The sequence below is a fragment of the Mus caroli genome, unplaced genomic scaffold (genome assembly GCF_978045245.1).
Source record: "Mus caroli unplaced genomic scaffold, Mus_caroli_1 scaffold_22, whole genome shotgun sequence".
NCBI lineage: Eukaryota > Metazoa > Chordata > Mammalia > Rodentia > Muridae > Mus > Mus caroli.
In genome coordinates this window covers 17,102,875-17,115,901 of record NW_028227277.1, presented here as the reverse complement: position 1 = coordinate 17,115,901, position 13,027 = coordinate 17,102,875, and the positions used below count along the sequence as shown (strand labels likewise).

The 13,027-nt window shown below is 35.2% G+C and overlaps 1 long non-coding RNA gene across 1 annotated transcript; it reads right to left on the bottom strand.

Annotated features, from left to right (window-relative positions):
- Positions 1-4,693: 4,693 nt before the first annotated feature.
- On the bottom strand, positions 4,694-8,628 carry LOC147000079 (uncharacterized). Its single transcript, XR_015046261.1, has 3 exons — positions 8,515-8,628; positions 7,588-7,686; positions 4,694-4,871 (listed from the first exon to the last, which is right to left on the bottom strand). It is a non-coding gene; the product is annotated as an uncharacterized LOC147000079 (long non-coding RNA).
- Between the last annotated feature and the right edge of the window lie 4,399 nt (positions 8,629-13,027).

The window sequence follows — 13,027 nt, the reverse complement described above, 5'->3', positions numbered from 1 at the left end:
ATTGTTTTTCATTATTATTTTTTAATTATGTTAGTGTATTTTAGTGTTTCCGTTTTAATGCATACTTTAATTAACTTTTTTTTTTACCATTTTAGTATATTTATTATAGTTTTGTTGTTCTAATTCTTATTTTAATTTTTTTTGTTTCTTTTTTTCCAAAAATATTAGGGTTTTATATTTGTGTTTTTAATGTTTTGGTTTTGCCAGTCAGTGTTGACCATGCCTTTAATTCCAGCTATTGAGAGGCAGATGTAAGTGATTTTTTTTTTTATTTATTTAGAGTTCAGCATGATCTCTACAGGAATCTGGAGGACACTAAGAGATACACAGAAAATCCCAATCTAAAAACTCAAAAAAAAAAAAAAATAAACAGAGGAAGTGAGAGAGAGGAGAGATTTTTTAGTTGGCAGCTAGCTTGGTCTTCAGAATAAATTCCAGAACAGTGAGGGATACACAGAGAAACCCACTCTCCAAGAAATTACAAATAGATCAATGAAAGAAACAGAGGAAGAGATAGAGAGAGAGAGAAAGAGAGAGACAGAGACAGACAGAGAGAGAGAGAGACAGACAGACAGAGAGACAGACAGAAAGACAAACAAACTTACAGACAGACAGATAGATACAGAGACAGAGACACAGAGAGAGAGAGAGAGACAGACAGAGAGACAGAGAGAGAGACAGAGAAAAATAAAGGGGGAGAGGAAGGAAGAATGAAAAAGAGAGAGCGAGAGCGAGGAAGAGAGAGAAGGAGGGATGAAGGGGTGAGGGATGAAGGAAGGATCAAAGGAAATAAGGAATGAAGGAAAGAATAAAGAAAAAAGGAAAAAAAAAGAATTGTGATACAGGGTCATTTTTGGTCTCATGTGCACTTTTTTTTATTTTTAGATGTTTTATTTAAGATTTTGAAGTGTTTTTAAAGGATGTTTCAGAGAGTTTTTTTGTTTTCAGAATTTTAGTGTATTTTTCATATATTTTTTTTTAATTTTTAGTGTTTTGTAATTTTCAGGTTTCATTTAGACTTCAAGGATTTATTCATTTTAATATTTCATTGTTTTCTTTATGTTCTTTTTTGTGGGTGTATTCTTGAATATTTATTTAAAAATTGAGGGTTTTTATTTTAGTGGTGCATAATTTTAGAGTTGGTAGGCAATGGCTGCCCCTTTCATAAAAATGCTAGCCCTAAGGTGAACTGGTAGTGGATCTTTTATTTGGAGGCTATCCTGATCTTGAGATTGATCTCCCAGAAAGCCAGGGATAAACAGAGAAACACAGTTTATAAAAATTAAAAAAATATAGAAAATAAAAGGGAGAGAGAGAGAGAGAGAGACAGAGACAGAGAGACAGAGAGAAATAGAGACAGAGATACAGAGACAGAGACAGAGACAGAGACAGAGACAGAGTGAAAAGATAGATAGATACATAGAGAGAGAGAGAGAGAGAAGGAAAAGGAAAAAAAAGGGAAGGACGGAAGGAAGGAAGGAAGGAAGGAAGGAAGGAAGGAAGGAAGGAAGGAAGAAAAAGAAAGAAAGAAAGAAAGAAAGAAAGAAAGAAAGAAAGAAAAAAGAAAGAAAGAAAGAAAGAAAGAAAGAAAGAAAGAAAGAAAGAAAGAAAGAAAGAAAGATAAAGAAAGGATAGTTCTTTAAGTTCTTTAACTTCATTTGATTTCCCGGATTTTTAGAAGAGTGCTTTTGAGGGTTTTTTGTTTTCAGATGTCCAGTGTCTTTTTTTGTTGTTGTTGTTTTTTTTTTTTTTTAGTTTTTTAAACAATTTTACTGTGTTTTAAGATTTGGGGGTATTATTTTCCCTTCAGCAATTTATTTTTTATTTATTATTTTTTTTATTTTAATTCACATTGGGATTGTGTGTGTGTATGTGTGTTATTGAATATTTATTTAAAATTTGTGGGATTTAACTTGGTTTTTCATGGTTTTAACGTTGCCAGGCAATGAGGGTCATTGTCTATAAAACCTAGCCCTAGGGATGAACAACTAAGGAATTTTTAAGATGGAGGCTAGTTTATTGCATGGAGTGACACCCAGGATGGCAAGGAAAGACAGAGAAAGTCATTTTCCAAAATTCAAAAAGAAAGAAAAAGAGAAAGAGGGGGGGGGGCGGAAGGAAGGAAGGAAGGAAGAAGAAGGAAAGAAAGAAGGTAGGAAGAAAGGAAGAAATTAAGAAAGGAAGATAGCAAGAAAGCAAGAAAGGAAGAAAGGAAGAAAAGAAGAAAGAAAGAGATAGAAAGAAAGAAAAAACGAATAAATAAATAAATAAATACATAAATACATAACAAATAAACAAATAAACAAATAACTTTTTGGACATTTTGGACATTTTTGTCTAAGTGTGTTTTTTTTTGGTTTTGTTTAAAACCAAATTTCTATATGTTTGCTGAACATCGAAATAGAAGACATCCTTGATCATTTATGTTTGAAGACCCATGTGAAGTATCCTTAATGATTAGGTAAGTTTAGGTGTAATTTATCTGAAGGCCAATCCAAATGAAATGATGTTTTGATGCTTTTATGAGAATACAAAAATCCATGTCTCAAACAAAAATTTATAGATTTTGTCAGTTGCATTTAATGTGTTAGTGTTATGAACTATAACATGGCAAAGGAATACCTTTGGTGGGCTTATGCAAGTGTTGCCCTTGAGAAATTACACCATGCAACAGACCTACTATGAAGGGATTTATTGGGAGACGGTAGAGGAGTGAGGAACTGGGAGAGGTACAAAGGCATACAGACAAAAGCAAAATCATTAGGTCAGAAAAAAGTGGAGCAGAGAATAGATAGATGGGAAGCTGGGAACAAAGAGAGAGCCAGAGAGCTACAGAAACAATAAAAATGGGCATAGAGAGGCTGGGCCTGGAACAGAGAGAGGGGGCTAATCAGTTCTTTTATTCTGTCCCACAGTTAGTAGTTTAGTTTGTTTCAAGAAAGAAATATAATTTCTTTCAATGAATTTTGTAAGTAATCAGAAAATATTTTCATCTCTCAGAGCTGGTGGTGTTAATTTTATAGTTTTTATAAGTTTTTTTTGTTGTTGTTTTTGTTGTTGTTTTGTTTTGATTTTTTGTTGTGTTTTTTTTTTGGTGGGACTAATTTCTTAAGAACAATATAAGCCAGGTATGTTGTCACATACCTGTAATAACACCTACATGCAATGGTGAGATCACTTTGGCCCTAAATATTCTAGACCTCCCTGGACAATACACAACATACTAAGTGCCTATCTCAAAAATGAAATAAATCAATCCAATTTATCTTCTATATTTGTATCTTGTACCTTTGGAAACTAATAAGATAATGAATCAAAAACAAATTTCAATTATCTGTATGATTAAAAACAATAAGAAATGTTAAGAAGTTTAAAAAAAAAACACGGCAGTGATGGGGAGGGAGGAGCCTGGGTGGGAAAGTGGACAAGAAGGTGAAGAAAGGAACATGATCAGGTATTGGGGTGTTGAACAGGACTGAAGCACTGAGGACAAGCACAAAGAATGGAAACAGGCAACTTTGTCAGATAGGAGGTGAAAAAACCCTCTAGAATATATCAGAGACCTGGGAGGTGAGAGACCCTAAGGACATGGAGGAGGGATCTAAGAGGAAATGCCCTACAAGGGGGAGAGGGAACTTGTAGAGTCCTCCTCCAGTGGAGGTACAGGACATCAAGTTGAGAGATGGGATTATCATCCCAAAGTTAAAAGTTCTAACACAGAATTGTTTCTGTCTGAAAGAACTGTAGGGGAAAAAAATGGAGAAAAGCCTAAAGAAAAGGAGATCCAGTGAATGGACCAAATTGAAATCCAGCTCAAGGAGAGGCATCAAGGCCTGACACTATTACTTATGCTATCATATGCTCACAAAAAATGAGCTTATCATGACTGCCCTCTGAAAGACCAAACCAACAGGCGAAAGAGTCAGATGCTGAAATTTATATGCAACCAATGGACAGAAGCTGGGAACACCTGTGGATGAATTGGGGAAAAAAGCTGGAAGAATCTGAGGAAGAGGCCTACCCAGTAGTAGGACCAACAGTCTCAGATTTCCCAGGATCACTCAGACACTGAGCCAGCACCTAGGCATCATACACCAGCTGATATGAAGCCCACAATAAATATACAGCATAAGACTGCCGGGTCTGGACTCAGTCAGATAAGGTACATCCAATCCTCAAGGGAAAGGAGGCCCCAGGGAGAAGGGAGGTCTGGTGAGGTAGAGGCTGGATGGTGGGGACATACTCTTGGAGATGGGGTGTGGGGGCTTGGGGGCATGGGGGTATGGGGGCATATGGGAAGGGGGTATGGGATTTGTAACAGTCAGAGGGTGGACTAGGGGGGCGATAAAGTCTGGACTTAGAAGAAAGATTAAAGAATAAATTATAAATAACTCACTACAATAGTGTGGGGAAGTTTGGTCCAACGGGCTATTTTCAATTCACATATTCTTTTAGATTTTATTTGGAAGTTAATATAAATATGCTCTTATAATTAAACAAGAAAATGATTAGAGATGTTAAAAAATAAAGGAGTTGTATTTTGACTCTAAAGGTATACCTCCTAGTTAACTTTGTAATCACATCATTGAGATTTAACTTCCTTCAGAGAAGCACCAGAATAACAAGGATGAAAGAACCTTTCAAACTCTGTTTTATAGGAGACAAAAAAGTTAGCAATTTTTTTTTAATTTGGTTACAAATGTACAAGCAAGTGAAAAATGTGCATGCTTCATTAGTTTGAAGATTGGAAATTAGAAAAGTACTTCAGAGTATTCTACATGATGTCTCTTTTAAACACAGACATTTTTTCTCCATTCACCATCTGTATCAAAAAGCATATCTTAGTTGTTGGTCCCCAAGTTCATCAAACCCTAAAACAGAAAAGAACTTCATTAAATAAACTCCCAAGAATACAAATATGAAAGATTCTGTGAAAATGATTTATAGGGTAAGGGTTAGGTAGGGTTGGGATTAGGGTTAGTGTTAGGGTTAGGATTAGGATTAGGGTTACTTTCAATGCTTGTTTTTCTTTTTGATAATTGTTCTACAAAGGTAAAAGGAAAACATTACTATAACAATTCTGTTTATTTTTGGTGTTACTGCCATGCAGCATGAATGCTAAGCTAACAATCAAGCAGTTATGTATCTCCAATAATAAAATATATACATGAGCAAAAATAATTCCATATGAAACATAAAAGGAATAATCTTCCAACTGACTTAAATTTTTGACAACGATTATGTCTAAATATACTTATATTTTTAAAATAACATGAAATAAAATTATGCTACCAATTGTGGGGTAAGAAAACTTTTTTTTTAATGAAAAAGAATTTTCCATAATGCACAGAATGACCTTAGCCTCCCAAATACTTATATTTATAGGCATGCACCATGCAAACATGAACTTGGAAATATCCTAGTCTGGGAAGCTTAACTCTAGCTAGCGTTAATGCTTTTACCATATAATGTCATCATTTTGCTAAATAGCATAAGCAATCCAAGGAGGTAGTTCACTACATCATCTCCGTATCTACCTCCCCCCCCCCACACACACATGTGTATGTGCCATGTCTTCTACCTTCTCTTCCATTCTTAAGGATGACATATACTTGTTTTTTACTAACTCCAAGGTTTTCCTTTGTCTCAACTATTGTCAAAAGTTACAGCAATTGTAATTTTGATTTTACATTTATGACTCTAGCTGGCCGTCAATGTAATGCCTATAGAACTAAGTTTTATAAAGTTTGATTTAGAATGATCACAAGGTCATGAATACTCATGATCAATAAAGATACACTGCCTCAAAATAAAGTATAAAAATATGTCTGAGGACAAATTTTAGTTGCTGATTGTTTTTCTCTAGGTTCCAATCTCAAGTAACACAGGGAAGTAGTAACATAAAGTTCTCTTTGTATTCTTTATGTTGGCACACAACCATGGTAATTTTCATTTTAAAAAAAAATATTAAGACAATCTTTTACACCTTTTCTCCTTGGGCTACTACATACCTATTTTGTCCTTTATTCACTGTGATCAGTTTTGTACCTCACATTTCCACTCAAATCATCTTTATTAAGTAAATTGACCTCCAATTTGTTAAGTTTACCTTTAAAAAAAAATACACCTGCATACATATGGAGACAAAGGGTTAATATTGGGTGTCTTCTTCGGTTGCACGCTACTCTTTCGGAGACAGAATCTCACTGAACCTAGAATTCATCCATTATGCTAAACCTGGTTTCTACGAAGATCTGGGAATCTTCTTATCTCTGAATTAAATCTGAGTTTGGTCTTTGTAAAATGCTCACCAATACACCAACTTTTTTTTGTTGTTGTTGTTGTGTTGGTGGTGGCTTTTCTTAGTTTTGCTAGTTTGTTGTTTTTGGTGATGGTGGTGGTGGTGGTGGTGGTGGTGGTGGTGGTGGTGGTGGTGGTGGTGGTGTGTGCATGCATGCTGATCAGCGAATATAAGCTTGGGTCTCCATGCCTACACAGGAGAAAAATTACCAACTAAACCATCTTCCAGCCCTGAAAATCAATCTTATTTTGCCCATTTGCAGAATATGACACAGTTAGTGATCTTTTCTTCTTCAAAATTTTCCTTCACTCATGGTAGTTTTCTTTCTACCAATTGTTCTCTTCCATTAATGGCTCCCACTCACCAGCTGCCTCATGCAGATTTACAAATATTGAAGTACTCTGAGGGGCTGTCTTTAGACTCCTCATTTACATGGATGATCACTCATCCTTGAAATTTCATCCCGAGGTCAATGTTTAAAAATTGCCTTCAATTGGAGTATTTATTTGTTTGTTTGTTTGTTTGTTTGTTTGTTTATTTATTTATTTATTTATTTATTTATTTATTTATTTAGTCTTTAGTTCCCATCTCTTTCCTGAACTGACTCATAATGGTACCTTCATCAATGCCTTCGGAGGCAAGAATTGTTTTACTGTTCATTTCCAATTGAATACTTTCCAAACTATTAACCAATCAAGTAAAAAATAAAATTAGTTAATAAGATCATCGTTGTCTCAGATCTTACTTGGAAACCATGTGATGACTGCAGTTATTGGTACAGTAAAGGAGAGATGATATAAAATGTTTTGGTGATATTCTTCCAAAGGAATATTCTGCCAGGACTGTTGAGAAAGGTTGTTTCCATCCACTGTTGTTACTAAATTTGTACTAAGTTTAAGATTGTAAGAATGTATTTGCCAATTTGAGTTGGTTTTCTAATATTAACAAAAGAGTCCAGATGACATCAGTAAATAAGCTTTCTCTCTCCTTTCAGCTCTGGTGTATTGTGCTTCATTTTGTAGACACTGGTAATCCTCTCTTCATCTTTCTGCAAATGTCTGTCTCTTGAAAATTTATGATCTGGTCTACCATAAAACGCCTAGTGTTTTTCATTGATATAGTATGTGATCAGTGGTTTACATCTCAGTAGGACTACAACAGAGCCAAGTATAGATAGATAGTGAAACTTAATTTAGTTTCATGTGCCCAAATCAAGGCTTGTTTCTCCATTCCTACTTGATACTTAGTTATACTAGGTTAAATATAAAGTTAGTTATGGTACCAACCGCTGATTTTCTTTTTCTTCATTGAATTTCTATACATCCATATCAGACTTCTGAAATGTAGTTATATACTGATCACATATTTTTTTATTGATGTTCTTCCTGTAAAGCACAGTAATGAAAGCAGTCATATTTCATACCAATATGAAAAAGAACACTCAAAACAAATTAAATTGATCATTTCATATTATAAAGAGAAAAATAGCAGTATAAAATTATCTAATGGGAAATCATTATAGATTTTTTCCCATAACATATTATGAGAGAAGTATTCTTTTATATTTTACCTTTTCAAAATTAAATTAGTTTGTGTGTGTATATATAAATATAAATATATATAAATAAAAATAAATATAAATGTAAAAATATGAATGTGAATATGAATATAACTATAAATATAACTATGAATATAATGATAAATAAAAATGAATATAAATATAAATCCTATATATATATGAGAAATAATTATATTTCACAGTGTTTTTTCATTATTTCCTACCAAATATAAGGTCTAATTTATTTTTCATATATTGCCTCAGTTAAGACATAGTGTAAAACATAAGTCAATTAAAATATAGATAATGCCCACATATGTAACTGTAGTTGTTGTTTTTCCATATTGTTAAGCATAATAATCCATAAATTACATTTCTAAGACTATGTGCAGGACTTCTGTATTTCCACAATGAATGTAAATTAAATTTAAAATCTTATTAACAGTTACTTAAAGAAGAAAATAAAATTTTCACAGATTTCTAAGAATTTGATTTAGTTTCCTTGAAGGCAATAAGTTATAGGGTTAACTGTTTAGACAAAATCAAAGCCACATATTTTTACTAAAGGATCAGACGTGATATATTTTTTTAAACTTCAGCCATATATAATTTTTAAAATGATACACATGTGGTCCTACAAATCTAACAACTCTACCTCTTTCGATTTTTCTTTTTGCAAAGCTTTTCTAATTTCTGGTTGCTGCCATTGAAAGAATCTTTCATATACATTTCCATCCATTTTTTCTTTATGTGAAGCTTCTTATAAATGTCACCTATATTAAAAATTAAGGGTCATTTTGAAGAAACTTTAGTGATTCCATGTATTCATAAAAATAGATATAGATAATAGATAAAATCCATTCAATAATGCCAAGAAAACTTAAAATTAAATGAAAGATATCACCAACATGATTCATACTTTAGAATACTTTAGGGTTTTGTATGTTCAGATGAAGGATGTTCAACCAGTAAAGTCTACAGAAATATTCCACAACACAGGAAAAAAAAAAAAAAAAACACTCCATGTATTTTAGACAAGAAATATCTAATCTTATCTGAATTTTAATTTCTGTAAGTAAAATAATTTTAAGCTTCAAGAACAGTTTCCAAAGAACAAATGCACGAAACAAAGGATCAAAGGTGGGCTTTAATTCTTCATAGGGAAACACTTTTAATACAGGCTAATTCTTTTCTAAATCTACAAAAGATAATGCAACTGAAAGAACAAACTTGACTGTGGAATTGTTAGACACATTATTTAAAATATTCAATTTCAAATAAGATGGCAGCCAGGCATATTGGTTCCATTTTAATCCTAGTACTCTGGAGGCAAAAACAGGCAGATCTTTGTGAGTTCCAGGTTAACCTGGTCGACATAGTGAGTTCCAGGACAGCCTGAGCTACAAAATGAGACCCTGTCACAATCAAACCTGAGTTTGAATCCTAGCACCTACATGATGTGCACAAATATCTCCAACTCCAGTTCCAGAGGATGTGATGCCCTGTTCTAAATTCTGCATGCACCATAAAAACCAATGAGAGTATTGGAAAGATAATTCAGTAGTTAAGAACACTGGATCCCTTCCAGAGATCTGAGATTGGATTCCCTGCACCCACAAGGTGGCTCACAGCATATAACTTCAGATGCAGGGGATTCAATGGTTTCATCAAGACTCCACAGGTACCAGACACACATGTTGTACACATACACACGTGAGAGCAAAACAACCATACCTATAAAATAAAATGTAAAAAAAAGTAATAAGGGTTACTTTAAAGAATTCAGTTTTCCACTGTGCCATATAAAGAAAGAAGCACAGAGGCATCCTAGAAAAGGAACTGACTAAATATAAAATTAAAACTGGGTCAATGAAAATATGTTTCATGTACAGAATTTTGTATACATATCACTTAGGTTTAAGTACATGGAACTGTAAAAGTGTTTACATCAATTTTTTCCTCTTAAAATCCCTTCAAAGAAGTTATGAAGTTGCCTCAAAACTTGAGGGCCTACTGTGAAAAGAGGAATTTCACAAATTAGAATCTAGTACCCATCTACAAAACCAACCATGGATGGTTGTTTCTACAAGAACAGCACTGTGGTTGACAGAGTGAGAATTGCTAGGTCTTGCTGGATGCTTGTCTACCTGCATTTGGTGAAAGACCTGTCTTAAGGAAATAAGATGAAAAGTAATAGAGCATCACCCAACATCCTCCTCTGCCCTCCACATGTGTATATATGTACCACAGACAAGAACATAAAAAAAATAAAAATTAAGTTTCATTAATGTCACACCAAAGCACCATTTTCATTTTCTGTATCACAGGAAAAAAATATTCCACGATGCTAAATCAAAAATATTTGCAAGAGTCTGTGTCATGAGTAGACCTTGGGATCTGACTCTGCACCTAATCCCACAAGAGCCAGAGGAAACTCAACTTCCAGGTGCTCTACCACTCGCAGGATCATAGTAAAGGCCCCCACATCAGGTGTAACTGAGTCCCAAAAGATCTAGGGACAGAGGAAATCCTGCCAGGCCAGTGGCCTGGATTTCTTCCTGACTGAACCTGTACATAGGGCAGACCTGAGATCCTGGCTCAGAAACCACTCTTAAGACATCCAGAGGGAGTCCCACTCCAATGTACTCTGAAGTGCCCAAGATCACATGATCACAAAGGAAGCTTGACTCTCAAGAGATGTGAAAACCCACCCAGTAACACTGGAGTTCTGACAGACGATCACAGCTGAGGACTCAGCATCTTTTGCAGCACCCTGTGTAACTAGGACCACCACAAGATCCAGGGCAACAAAAACAACCTCCCAGGCAGAGGCACGGGTTCCTTGTGGCTTGCATCTCTGTCCAGAGAAAACCTCGGGATCTGGCACCCCACCAAACCTTGCAACACACAGAGAAAGCTAAACTCCCAAGAGCTCTGACACAGCAGGATCTCAGGAGATTTTTCACACCAGGATTTCAGGATTCAAGAGGCAACTTGAGGCCAGCACCTGGGCACTTAGGCATGGAATCTGCAGACACCAACAAGGTCCCCACAGGACTCTCCACAGAATCTTAGAACCTCTGGTGAATTGAACACAACTTCTTCTCCAATCCAATCTCGAAGGACCTGAGACAGCATTAAGGAGGGAAGCAGAAAACCCGGCCTGACCAGAGTCACAAATCCCTTCCAGTTGACACTAGCACTGGGGCAACATGGGCTCCGAGTCTACGGACACCCCCAAAGTCCCCAGAGAACTTTCCATGGGATCTTAGGCCCTCTGGTGAGTGGAACACAACTTCTGCTAGGAGGCAGATTTGAACACCACATATCTGGGCACCTTCCCTGCAAGAGGAGAGCTTGCCTGCAGAGAGTACTCTGACGACTAAAACTCAGGAGAGAGCTAGACACCCAGGTTTTCTGATAGAGGCTAACATAATAACCTGAGGAACAAGCTCTAACCAGAGACAGCTATAACAACTCACTCCACAGATTACCAGATCGAAAAAGGCAAACATAAGAATTTTTTAACAGAAACCAAGACCACTCACCATCATCAGCACGCAGTACTCCCACCCTACACAATCCTGGGCACCCCAAAAAACCCAAAAAGATAGACCAGGATTTAAAAGGATATCTCATGATGATGGTAGAGGACATCAAGAAGAACTTTAATAACTCACTTAAAGATATATAGAAGAACACTGCTAAACAGGTTGAAGACCAAAAAAAAAAAAAAAAATCCCTTAAAAAATTGCAGGAAAACACGACCAAACAGGTGATGGAATAAATAACATCATCCAAGACCTTAAAAGAGAAGTAGACACAATTAAAAAAAAAAAAAAACCCAAAGTGAGGCAACGCTGAAGATAGAAACCCTAGGAAAGAAATCTGGAACCATAGACTTGAGCATCAGCAACATAATACAAGAGATGGAAGAGAGAATCTCAGGTGCAGAACATTCCATAGAGAACATTGGCACAACAATCAAAGAAAATACAAAATGCAAAAAGATCCTAACTCAAAACATCCAGGAAATCCAGAACACAATGAGAAGACAAAAACTATGGATAATAGGAGTAGATGAGAATGAAGATTTTCAACTTAAAGGGCCAGCAAATATCTTCAACAAAATTATAGAAGAAAACTTACCAAACCTAAAGAAAGGCATGCACATGAACATACAAGAAGCCTACAGAACTACAAATAGACTGGACCAGAAAAGTAATTCCTCTTGACACATAATAATCAAAACAAAAAATAAAGAGAGAATATTAAAAGCAGTAAGGGAAAAAGGTCAAGTAACATATAAAGGCAGGCCTATCAGAAAAACACCAGACTTTTCACCAGAGACTATGAAAGCCAGACGATCCTGGACAGATGTTATACAGACACTAAGTTAACACAAATGCCAGCCTAGGATACTATAACCAGCCAAACACTCAATTACCATTGATGGAGAAACCAAAGTTTTCCATGACAAAACTAAATTCACACATTATCTTTCCACCAGTCCAGCCCTTCAAAGGATAATAGCAGGAAAAAACAAAACTAAAAAACAAACAAAACAAAACAATACAAGAACAGAAACCACGCCTTATAAAAAGCAACAAAGTAATTCTTCAACTAACCAAAAAGAAGGCAGACACAAGAACAAAATGCCAACTCTAACAACAAAAATAATAGGAAGCAACATTTACTTTTCCTTAATGTCTCTTAATATCACTGGACTCAATTCCCCAATAAAGAGACATAGACTAACGACTGGCTATAAAAACAGGACACAATATTTTGCTGTTTAGAGGAAACCCATCTTAAGGAAAAAGACAAACACTACCTCAGAGTGAAAGTCTGGAAAACAATTTTCCAAGCAAATGGTCTGAAGAAACAAGTTGGAGTAACCATTCTAATATCGAATAAAATCAACTTCCAACCCAAAGTTATCATAAATGAGAAGATGGGACACTTCATACTCATCAAAGGTAAAATTCTCCTAGAGGAACCCTCAATTCTGAATATCTATGCTCAAATACAAGGGCAGTCAAATTCATTAAATAAACTTTAGTAAAGCTCAAAGCACACATTGCATAGTGTGAGACTTCAACACACTTTCATCAATAGACAGATTGTGGAAACAGAAACTAAACAGGGACACAATGAAACTTACAGAA